The sequence below is a fragment of the Oncorhynchus gorbuscha genome, linkage group LG03 (assembly GCF_021184085.1).
Source record: "Oncorhynchus gorbuscha isolate QuinsamMale2020 ecotype Even-year linkage group LG03, OgorEven_v1.0, whole genome shotgun sequence".
Taxonomy (NCBI): Eukaryota; Metazoa; Chordata; class Actinopteri; order Salmoniformes; family Salmonidae; genus Oncorhynchus; species Oncorhynchus gorbuscha.
The window spans coordinates 92,853,098-92,865,664 of NC_060175.1; the positions used below are offsets into that span (position 1 = coordinate 92,853,098).

Genomic DNA, 12,567 nt, shown 5'->3' on the forward strand with positions numbered 1-12,567 from the left:
TCCCCTCTCCTACAACCCCAGTGTGGTTGTCAGACAGACTAACCCCAGCATTGGCTTCTTTTCTCTCTGTCTCGTCTGACCTGATGGAGCAGCTGTCTGTGGCCTCTCCAGAAGGCATATCATTCCCACCTGTGTAGAGATCGGTAGACACTGGCCTACATCTGGCTTGCCTACTACTTACTTCAACTGCATATTGTGCACTAATCATACTACATACTACTATATTTAGAACATACTGTTTCGTAAAAACTAATGCAGTAAGCAACAAATATCAGCATTCTATGCTCATTCTACTGAGAATACGTGATCTAATGAATTTGTGTTGATTCCCGGCATCCGTTCATTTTGGTCCAGCACGTCCCCTCAGCTGATTATCAGCTCTTGTCAAACACACGTGAGTCTCGAAAGACGATTCTCTTCCTGAATTAGTGTGCAGCAAATTCTATTAGAATTTGCCTAAATTTGAATTGAATTGAATTTGCCTAAAAGCCTAAATGAGTATGACATCCTGGCATTTAACCTTTTACTCCTGTGGGATAAATCAGGGTCACACAGAGTGATTCTTGCTAGTCTTCATTTTTTTAAAAATTTGAAACCAAAGGTCACAGCTCACACACATGGTTATGGGCATACAAAAAAAGAAGACAAGTATGATGTCAGATATAGAGTTGTATTGTTTTGCATTTTGAGTTTGCAAAACTGTTAGACATAGAAACACCGGAATTTTGTTGTTAAAAAAATTATGTTTTTATGAATGATTAAATTATGAAAAATATGAATAACATTCCACCCATGAGGCCAAAGAGGGCCCTTTTGGTCTTTGACTGCAGAAAAGGGCAACAGCACACTACATTTTCTAAATGTCCCATCGTTTTTTTTTGCATACTTAAAATGCATACTATTTAGAACGCAAGTATGGGTAATCTGAGAAGGTCACTGAAATGTGGTCCTTTTGAGTAAAGGTTGTAGCTGCTTCCAGGGTCGTAACCAGGGTCCGGGTTTTAGTGGGGTCGGGACAGGGCGGGGAGGATTTGACCCCAGCCTTTAGTGAGGTCGGGACAGGGCGGGGAGGATTTGACCCCAGGTTTTAGTGAGGTCGGGACAGGGCGGGGAGGATTTGACCCCAGGTTTTAGTGAGGTCGGGACAGGGCGGGGAGGATTTGACCCCAGGTTTTAGTGAGGTCGGGACAGGGCGGGGAGGATTTGACCCCAGGTTTTAGTGGAGTCGGGACAGGGCGGGGAGGATTTGACCCCAGGTTTTAGTGAGGTCGGGACAGGGCGGGGAGGATTTGACACCAGGTTTTAGTGGAGTCTGGACAGGGGCACCGGGGATAAAACGTGGAATTTAATAAATACAGAGTGATCTGTTTAGTAGAACATTTATTTTATTAACAAAAGGTTTCAAAAAAATACCTTTGCTTAACAGAATAGTTTTTTTGTTATATTGTAGTTTTACAGCAAATTACCTGCAATTATACACATTTTGGCATGATTTATGCCAGGTTAATCTGATATCTGAGTGATAGTGACTAACAAAATCAATGGTGGCCCCCTGCAGGTCAGGGCCCCTGGGCATGCTGATAATTCGGCCATGATTACTACAAGTTTAGATAGTTGGCTAGACTAACTAGACTAATTTACCAATCAAAGTTTTTTTTACTAACATGGACTAATTGAGTGACTGTCAGTGAGTGACATACAACAAGAGGAAAACTGCTGCAACCGGTTTTGAAATGGCACCTTAAGTATTATACTATTCTAACTCTCAACAGTAAGTTGAGACCCTGACTGAGTTCCCCCAGACCTCGGTGTTCTCATACAGTATGTAGCTACATAATTGGCTACTTCTGAACCGTTCCCACAATCAACAATGACCTGTTACATCTTTGGGGTCATTTATTGACAGTTTTGCGGCGTAGAGGAGGAAAAGCAGAAATGTGTTTCCTCAAGTACGAATGAAAAGCAGTTGTCTTCCTCCTCTTTGGGTTGTGGTTGGTTGGCTCTACTTGGGGAGGTGGAGTAGAGCAAAGAGAACAAAAAACATCTGGTGATTAACTCTCTCTGAGTCTGTCCATGTACGTATCCTGTCTGTGTGTACTGTACTGCGCACCAATGTGGCAACAAACGATGGTCTGCTTCAGGGGAAGAAATCCAAAGAACAGAAAAAAACCGAGATTAACGAGATTAACGAGATTAACGAGATTAATAGCAAAGCATTACAATTACACTTTCAAATCAACAGGAATATAGAAGTACACAAAACTTAAAGACTAACCAGTGGGGTACACTAAACATGATGACAGATTAGTGTAGAACACAAGGCTAGTACAGTACGGTAGTACACTGGACATGAGAACACAGAAAAGACAACAGTGTTTTTTGTAGGCCTGTGGGAAAATATATCTTAAGAGTGGTCTTGAATGTGTGCAGAGAGCTGTGATTGTACAGTAACTTGTGCATCTGTCTGTCTTTAGGACTATCACAAGAACAGACACTCGGGCTGGAGCCGAGGCTCAGTGGCCGACTGTGCAGGTAAGTTCATGCTCTTCATCAACAGTTCTATGTGCTCTTCATCAACAGTTCTATGTGCTCATCATTAACATGTCTATGTTGCCTTCATCAACATGTCTATTTGCTCCTCATCAACAGTTATATGTGCTCTTTATCAACATGTCAATGGCTCTTCAGTAAAAATGTATTTGTGCTCTATATCAACATTTCTATGTGCTCTTCATCAACAATTCTGTGCTCTTTATCAACAGTTCTATGTGCTCTTCATCAACAGTTCTATGTGCGCTTAATCAAGATTTCTATGTGCTCTTCATCAACAGTTATATGTGCTCTTCATCAACAGCTATATGTGCTCTTCAACAACAGTTCTATGTGCTCTTCATCGACATGTCTGTGCTCTTCATAAACAGTTCTATGTGCTATTCATCAACAGTTCTATGTGCGCTTCATCAACAGTTCTATGTGCTCTTCATCAACAGCTATATGTGCTCTTCAACAACAGTTCTATGTGCTCTTCATCGACATGTCTATGTGCTCTTCATCAACAGTTATATGTGCTCTTCATAAACAGTTCTATGTGCTATTCATCAACAGTTCTATGTGCGCTTCATCAACAGTTCTATGTGTGCTCTTCAGCAACAGTTCTATGTGTGCTCTTCATCAACATTTCTATGTGCTCTTCATCAACATTTCTATGTGCTCTTCATCAACAGTTCTATGTGCTCTTCATCAACATGTCTTTGTGCTCTTTATCAACATGTCTATGTGCTCTTCATCAACAGTTCTATGTGCTCTTCATCAACATTTCTATGTGCTCTTCATCAACATTTCTACGTGCTCTTCATCAACAGTTCTATGTGCTCTTCATCAACATGTCTATGTGCTCTTCATCAACAGTTCTATGTGCTCTTCATCAACAGTTCTATGTGCTCTTCATCAACAGTTCTATGTGCTCTTCATCAACAGTTCTATGTGCTCTTCATCAACATGTCTATGTGCTCTCCATCAACAGTTCTATGTGCTCTTCATCAACAGTTCTATGTGCTCTATATCAACAGTTATATGTGCTCTTCATCAACATTTCTATGTGTGCTTCATCAATAGTTCTATGTGCTCTTCATCAACAGTTCTATGTGTGCTTCATCAATAGTTCTATGTGCTCTTCATCAACAGTTCTATGTGCTCTTCATCAACAGTTTTATGTGCTCTTTATCAACATTTCTATGTGCTCTTCATACACATTTCTATGTGCTCTTCACCCACATTTCTGTGCTCTTTTTCAAAATGTGTTTTCTGCCTGCCTTAACGGTTAGCTCATTCTCTGAGTATGTGGGTTTTGAACTAACTCATGTTTGGAGGATTGATGGATCAGAGCTGTTTCCTGTGAATCTCTCTGAAACAGGCATTTTCAAACCAAGCAGCTCTGGGCACTATCTCTCTCGGCTGGAGCTGGAGAAGGAGGTCGAGCTGGAGAAGGAGGTAGAGCTGGAGAAGGAGGTCGAGCTGGAGAAGGAGGTAGAGCTGGAGAAGGAGGTAGAGCTGGAGAAGGAGGTCGAGCTGGAGAAGGAGGTCGAGCTGGAGTAGGAGGTTGAGCTGGAGTAGGAGGTCGAGCTGGAGTAGGAGGTCGAGCTGGAGAAGGAGGTCGAGCTGGAGAAGGAGGTCGAGCTGGAGAAGGAGGTAGAGCTGGAGAAGGAGGTAGAGCTGGTGAAGGAGGTAGAGCTGGAGAAGGAGGTAGAGCTGGTGAAGGAGGTAGAGCTGGAGAAGGAGGTAGAGCTGGAGAAGGAGGTGGAGCTGGAGGTGGCCAAGGCAGATAGAGTAGGATCACACAGGCCGATAAAGAAGAAAACAACAAAATGTCTTAAGGAAGAAAGGGAGACAATATCTCATTCCTCAGGGAGTTAGCCGATCTCTCTCGCTCTCGCCAATCGGGGATTCCGTTGTAGTTATCTTGCTACGGTAAGTTAACTTCTCAGTGTGGCCCTTTGTTCAAGACAGGCCCTGTTACCAACCACTGCTATCTCTCTGTCTCCAGGCATCTGCCATCCCAAAGCCTCCAGCATCCCACTGCTATCTATCACTATAGCTATCTCTATAGATTAGCCATCAAGCACTGCTAGGTCTGCTACTATATCAGAGCAAGAGGGAGTGTATTGTGGGGATGCTGAGAGTTATCTAGACATTTGCCAGTCTGGCGGACCTTATTGTTAAACCCATCCTTGTCAAGGGGTTATAGTCAGGGCCTCAGCCACATGCCATGCATTCTAGTTAAAAGTATGTCTGAAGTGGCATCCTATCCTCAAGTCCCTATACAGTCTAGTGCACTACTTTTGACCAGAGTCGTCCGTCCACTAAATAGGGAATAGGGTGCCATTGGGGCTCTGATCAAAAGTAGTACACTTTATAGCATGCAACCTTACTGCTTATTTTCCTCACTATCTGACAATCTCTCCTAATCTGCATCCTAATTGGAACCCTATTTCCTAGTGCACTACATGTGACCAGAATCCTAATGGGCCCTGGTCCAAAGTAGTGCACAGTAAAGGGAATAGGGTGCCATTTGGGATGCAACCCTAGTAAAGCTGGAGATGATACAGCCAGGCAGAGCGAGGGATGGATTGGGGCACCACGATAACGTTACCACGCCAGTCAGTCCGACTGGGTTCTGTATGTGGACTCCCCCTCTGGTTTGGCTGGCGGGTGGTAGACGCCACAAGAATCTGCACGCCCCAGCACAGCTCCCCATTAATCTTAAAAATGATGTATGTGGTTTTCCACTCTACGTCTGAGGTTTGCTTTCCCATGCTTGGGTTCACATACAGGCTCCTGTCCAGCTCCTTCACTTTACATCAACAGGACTCCTAGAACTTCTTAGGGTCCATCCCAAATGACACCCTAGTCCCTACATAGTGCACTATTTTTGACCATGGCCCAAAGGACGCACCCCCAGATGAACAGGCCTCCTAGAATATCTTAGTGCTCTCCTCTCCATCCATCCATCCATCCATCCATCCATCCATCCATCCATCCATCCATCTAAGCCTTAAACACAATCAGCAACACAATAACTCAGTACTTCACAATATGCACACTCTTGACAAAGTATCCAAAGTATCTACAGTACCAGTCCAAAGTTTGGACAAACCAACTCATTCAAGGGTTTTTCTTTATTTTTACTATTTTCTACATTGTAGAATAGTGAAGACTTCAAAACTATGAAATAACACATGGATGGAATCATGTAGTAACCAAGAAAGTGTTAAACAAATCAAAATATATTTTAGATTTGAGAAAATCTATAGAAAATAGAAAATAAAAGTAACAAATAGTTCAACAGAAGCAGTAAAATAACAAGCGAGGCTATATACAGCAGGTACCGGTAGAGAGTCAATGTGCGGGGTCATCAGTTAGTTGAGGTAATTGATATAATATATACAGCAGGTACCGGTAGAGAGTCAATGTGTGGGGGCATCGGTTAGTTTAGGTAATTGAGATAATATATACAGCAGGTACCGGTAGAGAGTCAATGTGTGGGGGCATCGGTTAGTTGAGGTAATTGAGATAATATATACAGCAGGTACCGGTAGAGAGTCAATGTGTGGGGGCATCGGTTAGTTGAGGTAATTGAGATAATATATACAGCAGGTACCGGTAGAGAGTCAATGTGTGGGGGCATCGGTTAGTTGAGGTAATTGAGATAATATATACAGCAGGTACCGGTAGAGAGTCAATGTGTGGGGGCATCGGTTAGTTGAGGTAATTGAGATAATATATACAGCAGGTACCGGTAGAGAGTCAATGTGCGGGGGCATCGGTTAGTTGAGGTAATTGAGATAATATATACAGCAGGTACCAGTAGAGAGTCAATGTGTGGGGGCATCGGTTAGTTGAGGTAATTTTCGATAATATATACAGCAGGTACCGGTAGAGAGTCAATGTGAGATAATATATACAGCAGGTACATCAATGGGGGGCATCGGTTAGTTGAGGTAATTGAGATAATATATACAGCAGGTACCGGTAGAGAGTCAATGTGCGGGGCATCGGTTAGTTGAGGTAATTGAGATAATATATACAGCAGGTACCGGTAGAGAGTCAATGTGCGGGGGCATCGGTTAGTTGAGGTAATTGAGATAATATATACAGGGTACCGGTAGAGAGTCAATGTGCGGGGGCATCGGTTAGTTGAGGTAATTGAGATAATATATACAGCAGGTACCGGTAGAGAGTCAATGTGCGGGGGCATCGGTTAGTTGAGGTAATTGAGATAATATATACAGCAGGTACCGGTAGAGAGTCAATGTGCGGGGGCATCGGTTAGTTGAGGTAATTGAGATAATATATACAGCAGGTACCGGTAGAGAGTCAATGTGCGGGGGCATCGGTTAGTTGAGGTAATTGAGATAATATATACAGCAGGTACCGGTAGAGAGTCAATGTGTGGGGGCATCGGTTAGTTGAGGTAATTGAGATAATATATACAGCAGGTACCGGTAGAGAGTCAATGTGCGGGGGCATCGGTTAGTTGAGGTAATTTTCGATAATATATACAGCAGGTACCGGTAGAGAGTCAATGTGCGGGGGCATCGGTTAGTTGAGGTAATTTTCGATAATATATACAGCAGATACCGGTAGAGAGTCAATGTGCGGGGGCATCGGTTAGTTGAGGTAATTTCCGATAATATATACAGCAGGTACCAGTAGAGAGTCAATGTGCGGGGGCACCGGTTAGTTGAAATAATATGTACATGTGGTTAGTGTTATAGCGACTATACATAGATTATAAACAGAGAGTCGCAGCAGCGTAAAAGAGGAGTCTGGGGAGCCCTTTGATGAGCTGTTTAGAAGTCGTATGACTTGGGGGTAGAAGCTGTTAAGAAGCCTTTCGGACCTCAACTTGGCGCTCTGGTACCACTTGCCGTGTGGTAGAAGAGAGAACAGTCTATAACTAGGGTGGCTGGACTCTTTGATCATTTTTAGGGCCTTCCTCTGACACTGCCTGATATAGAGGTCCTGGATGGCAGGAAGCTTGGCCCCAGTGATGTACTGGGCCGTACGCACTACCCTCTGTAGTGCCTTGCAGTCGGAGGCCGAGCAGTTGCCATACCAGGCAGTGATGCAACCAGTCAGGATGTTCTCGATGGTGCACAAGGCCATAGCAGACTCTCGATAGGAAAGTCAGATTTTCAATCTGTGTCTGTTATTTTGCCTTACTGAATTTTGAAACAGTTTCTTGCTGTTTTGCTTTTATTTGCAGACACAAAAACAGTGAAGGGCGAAGACAAAACACTGTGAAGAGGTTCTGCCTGGTTTGGTTTGCCACCTCAGTCATCTGTGAAACCACAGCACCCTATTGGCCCTGGTTCAAAGTAGTGGTGCCATTTGGGAATCAGTTCATCTCTTTTTTTTATGTTCTGTGGCTGCCAGCTGCCTGCGTGTCATATCATTAGGATCAATCACAAGTGTTTATTTTATGATATTGGCACAGACAGTGAGGACCTCCATTCCGTGTGTTGCGACAGTGTGATGGTGCTGACTGTGCCAACAGACCATGGACCCTCTTCTGTGCTCAGAGCGGACCGAGGCATAGCGCCCTGTTTAGGTGTGAGTGTTTGTGTGTGTCTTTGTGTGTGCATGCGTGCTGTGTGTTAGTGTTGCAGTGTCCTGTTGGGAGCAGCCAGTGAGACAGCGGCTCACCAAGTCTCATTAACCATGTCAGCTTGGCGGGCGCTGGGCTATCAAGCACGGCCCCATCACAGCTCATCATCAGTGACTCACCAGCAGCATGAGACCCCGCCCTTCAACAACTAGCACTACCTAACCTGGCTGTTACTGGTCCAAACCTGCCCTACAACCACCACCAATACCTAACCTGGCTGTCACTGGTCCAAACCTGCCCTACAATCACCGCCAATACCTAACCTGGCTGTCACTGGTCACACCCTGCCCTACCACCATCATCACCAGCTACAGGCCCTACCTTATCGCCACCACTACTTTGCCAAAGTGGCACAGGCCCTATCCTACCACCAACACTACTTTGCCTAAGTGGCACAGGCCCTATCCTACCACCAACACTACTTTGCCTAAGTGGCACAGGCCCTATCCTACCACCAACACTACTTTGCCTAAGTGGCACAGGCCGTATCCTACCACCAACACTACTTTGCCTAAGTGGCACAGGCCCTATCCTACCACCAACACTACTTTGCCTAAGAGGCACAAGCCATATCCTACCACCAACACTACTTTGCCTAAGTGGCACAGGCCCTATCCTACCACCAACACTACTTTGTCTAAGTGGCACAGGCCCTATCCTACCACCAACATTACTTTGCCTAAGTGGCACAGGCCCTATCTTACCACCAACACTACTTTGTCTAAGTGGCACAGACCCTATCCTACCACAAACACTACTTGTCAAAGTGGCACAAGCCCTATCCTACCACCAACACTACTTTGTCTAAGTGGCACAAGCCCTATCCTACCACCAACACTACTTTGTCTAAGTGGCACAGACCCTATCCTACCACAAACACTACTTGTCAAAGTGGCACAAGCCCTATCCTACCACCAACACTACTTTGTCTAAGTGGCACAAGCCCTATCCTACCACCAACACTACTTTGTCTAAGTGGCACAGACCCTATCCTACCACAAACACTACTTTGTCTAAGTGGCACAAGCCCTATCCTACCACCTCCATAGTCACATTTTAAGAATTAAGACCTGCTGTATGTATCTTCTAGATCAGTGGCTGTGGTGTTAAGATCCATACACGTATTCTAGCTGGTGATGTTGTTGTTGAGGAATCAGTTGAGTCAAAGTTCCCAGGGCCTGGCCAGGGAGGGATTGAGGGAAGCCCCTGTGTTTTTCAGACATACTCTCTTACTACGAACGCCAACCAGCCCTGTTCTCTCGTTCTCGCCTCTGTGTTCCTCCATCCCTCCGGTGCTCAGCTGCCTTCCAGCCAGGTCTCGGCCAGGTCTCGGCCAGGTTACCTGGCATGGCGAGCAGTTGTCTAAGGTGCCAGAGAGCCTTGCCGTCTCTCTATCCACACTCTACACTGCTATTTTTTAGCCACACTCCTCTCCTCCCCCTTAGTGGCACCAGTGTTTGCTGAGTGTGTTGTGTGTGTTGTGACAGAAGCCCTCATGGGAGCACTAATGATAGTGTCTCCATCTCTCTCCCCGTCCCACACACTCACACACACACACACACACACACGGATAGAGATTGTTTAAACAGTGTCTTAAGCCGGGGATGGCTCCCATGACAACTCCAAAAATATTTACAAGCAACCAAGCAACCAAGGATCCGGAAAGGATCATGTCTGCAGCAACCGAGCCACACACACTGCAGGCTACCTTTTTTATTATTGTCTCCCTCTTGCTTTATTTTTTATTGTTTTGTTGTTTTTCACCAGAGATTGAATTTGTTTTACTTAATGAATCCTGAAGTAATGTTATGTATGTGTATAGATGCGTGTCGTAGAGCCCTGTTTGACCCAGTGATCATGTCCATAACATTGGGATGCTACAAGAGCATTTCCCCTTGCTAATTGCTGTACACAGTGTGCAAAATAGACCAGAACATTCTGACTAGATGGGACAGCTAGGCACTAAATCCAGAGTTTGAAAATATTAGAGCATCAAGTGCAGCACATTTATCTTGCTGTTTATCTAGCTGTTCACCTAGATATTTACCTAGCTGTTTACCTAGCTGTTTACCTACTTGTTCACCTAGCTGTTCACCTAGATATTTACCTACCTGTTTACCTAGCGGTTTACCTAGCTGTTAACATAGCGGTTTACCTAGATAATAATTTCCTTCTGGACATCCTAAAAATAGTTTCAAGTGAAATTCCACTGCAGGTGTTTCTAGTTTTCAAGATTTGGCCAGGGTTGTTCCGGTTTTTGGTCACTAGATGCCCCCATTGTGCCTTTTGACCTTTTGTTTTCCCTTGATCCCCATTATTATTTGCACCTGTGCCTCCTTTCCCCTGATTGTATTTAAACCCTTTGTTTTCCTCAGTTCTTTGCTCTGTGTTTGTATGTTAGCACCCAGCCCTAGTACTCTGTGAACTCTTGTTGATCCCGGTGGACTCTCTTGTGGAATTCTGTTTTTTGTTCTTGTTTGTTTGTTTTTGAGTATCTTTTGAGGCTTTTTGTGCTATACCGTCCACCTTGTGGATTTACCTTTTTGTCTTGGAGGATTACCTTTGTTCTTGTGGAATTCCTTTTGAGGTTGTGGAGTTACATGTTGTCCTGAAGAACTTCACTTTTTACTTCATTAAATACACCGTCTCAAGTACTGCTGTGTCTGCCTCATCTTCTGGGTTCTGCCAACTATTCGTGGCTCAGTTGGTTAAGTGACTGTTTCTCACTCCGGAGACCCGGGTTCGTAACCGGGTCCTGACACTAGACATTTTTTTGCGAAGAACAATTGGAAGGTGACAATGGTGCACTGTTAGTGAAACTTAAAATAACATTTGAGCATAATACAGTTGGATAATCAATCAATCAATCAATCAGCATAAATCACATCTATTATCAACAGTCCTCACTGACAAAGCTTCTTTCTCTCTCTCTCCCCTTCTCTCTCTCTTTCTCCCTCATCCTCGCTCTCTGTCTCTCCTCCCTTCCTCTCTCTGTCTGTGTCTCTCTCATCTCTCTCTCCCTCTCTCTCTCTCTCAGATGATGGGAATATCGTCCATGTTAGTGGGGTTGGGAAACCCTTTGGTCCTTGCTGTTTCGAGGGTAATATCATGGGCTGTGGCATCATGTTCCCACGACACTACATACTTGGTGAAAATAACCTCAATGAGATGGTGCACATTTTCAATTCAGATTAATAGATCGTTATTATTACAGAATGGAGATTTGTTTACAATAGAGGAAGTTAAAAGAGTTTCCAATGTCACTTGTTCCCATTAATGACATACCAGTTCCTCCCTGAAACCAACAGATGTGATGTAGAACAGGAGGACATACTGACACTTGCCTGAATTGAGATTGAATGGGAGATGAGTCAGCCGTCTGGGCCGAATCTTAATTTCCGTAGAATTTTCACTTCGGCTGCGTTTACACAGGCAGCACAATGAGGATATTTTGCCCCCAGACACACACGCACACACTGTCACGCCCTGACCTTAGAGATCCTTTTATGTCTCTATTTTGGTTTGGTCAGGACGTGAGTTGGGGTGGGCATTCTATGTCTTATGTTTCTATGATTTTCTATTTCTATGTTTTGGCCGGGTATGGTTCTCAATCAGGGGCAGCTGTCTATCGTTGTCTCTGATTGGGAACCATGCTTAGGTAGCCTTTTTTCCCACCTATCTTTGTGGGATGTTGACTTTCTTTATGGCACTTAGCCTTAAGCTTCACAGTTTTGTTTTGTAGTGTATATTGTTTTGTTCGGCGTCTTTTCTTAATTAAAGAACATGTACGCTCACAACGCTGCACCTTGGTCCGCTCCTTTCAACAGCCATGACAGAACTTCCCACCATCAAAGGACCAAGCAGCATGGTAAGGAGGAGCAGCATGGCCAGGGGTATGAGACAACCTGGGAGGAGGTAGAGAGGTGGTCGGTCGACCCAGGGAGACTGCCAGAGCCCGCCTGGGATTCTGTGGAGCAGTGCGAAGAGGGATACCGGAGGATGGAGTCGACGAGACTAACACTGCTGGCAGGGAAGCCCGAGAGGCATACCCCCCCAAAAAATGGGTCTCCTCCCTCCAGTGATGATCCATGGCAAGAAGCCTCCAATAATGATCCATGGCACGAAGCCTCCAGTGATGATCCATGGCACGAAGCCTCCAGTGATGATCTATGGCACGAAGCCTCCAGCGTGTGCCCAGTCCGGAGCCTCCAGCGACGAAGGTCTCCAGTCCGGAGCCCCCAGCGACGAAGGTCTCCAGTCCGGAGCCCCCAGCGACGAAGGTCTCCAGTCCGGAGCCCCCAGTGACGAGGGTGCCCAGTCTGGAGCCCCCAGCGACGACGGTCTCCAGTCCGGAGCCTCCAGTGACGATGGTCTCCAGCTCCCAGCGACGACTGTGCCCA

The 12,567-nt window shown here is 45.1% G+C and overlaps 1 long non-coding RNA gene across 2 annotated transcripts; it reads left to right on the forward strand.

The window, feature by feature from the left end:
• The first annotated feature begins 1,974 nt into the window (after positions 1-1,974).
• On the forward strand, positions 1,975-12,321 carry LOC124023049. Of its 2 annotated transcripts, none has more exons than XR_006836660.1 (3): positions 1,975-2,532; positions 3,914-4,188; positions 7,766-10,473. It is a non-coding gene; the product is annotated as an uncharacterized LOC124023049 (long non-coding RNA). The 2 variants fall into 2 exon arrangements; XR_006836659.1 differs by lacking the exons at positions 1,975-2,532; positions 7,766-10,473 and adding exons at positions 11,205-11,267; positions 11,995-12,321 and having other exon boundaries at positions 4,128-4,188.
• The last annotated feature ends 246 nt before the right edge of the window (positions 12,322-12,567 follow it).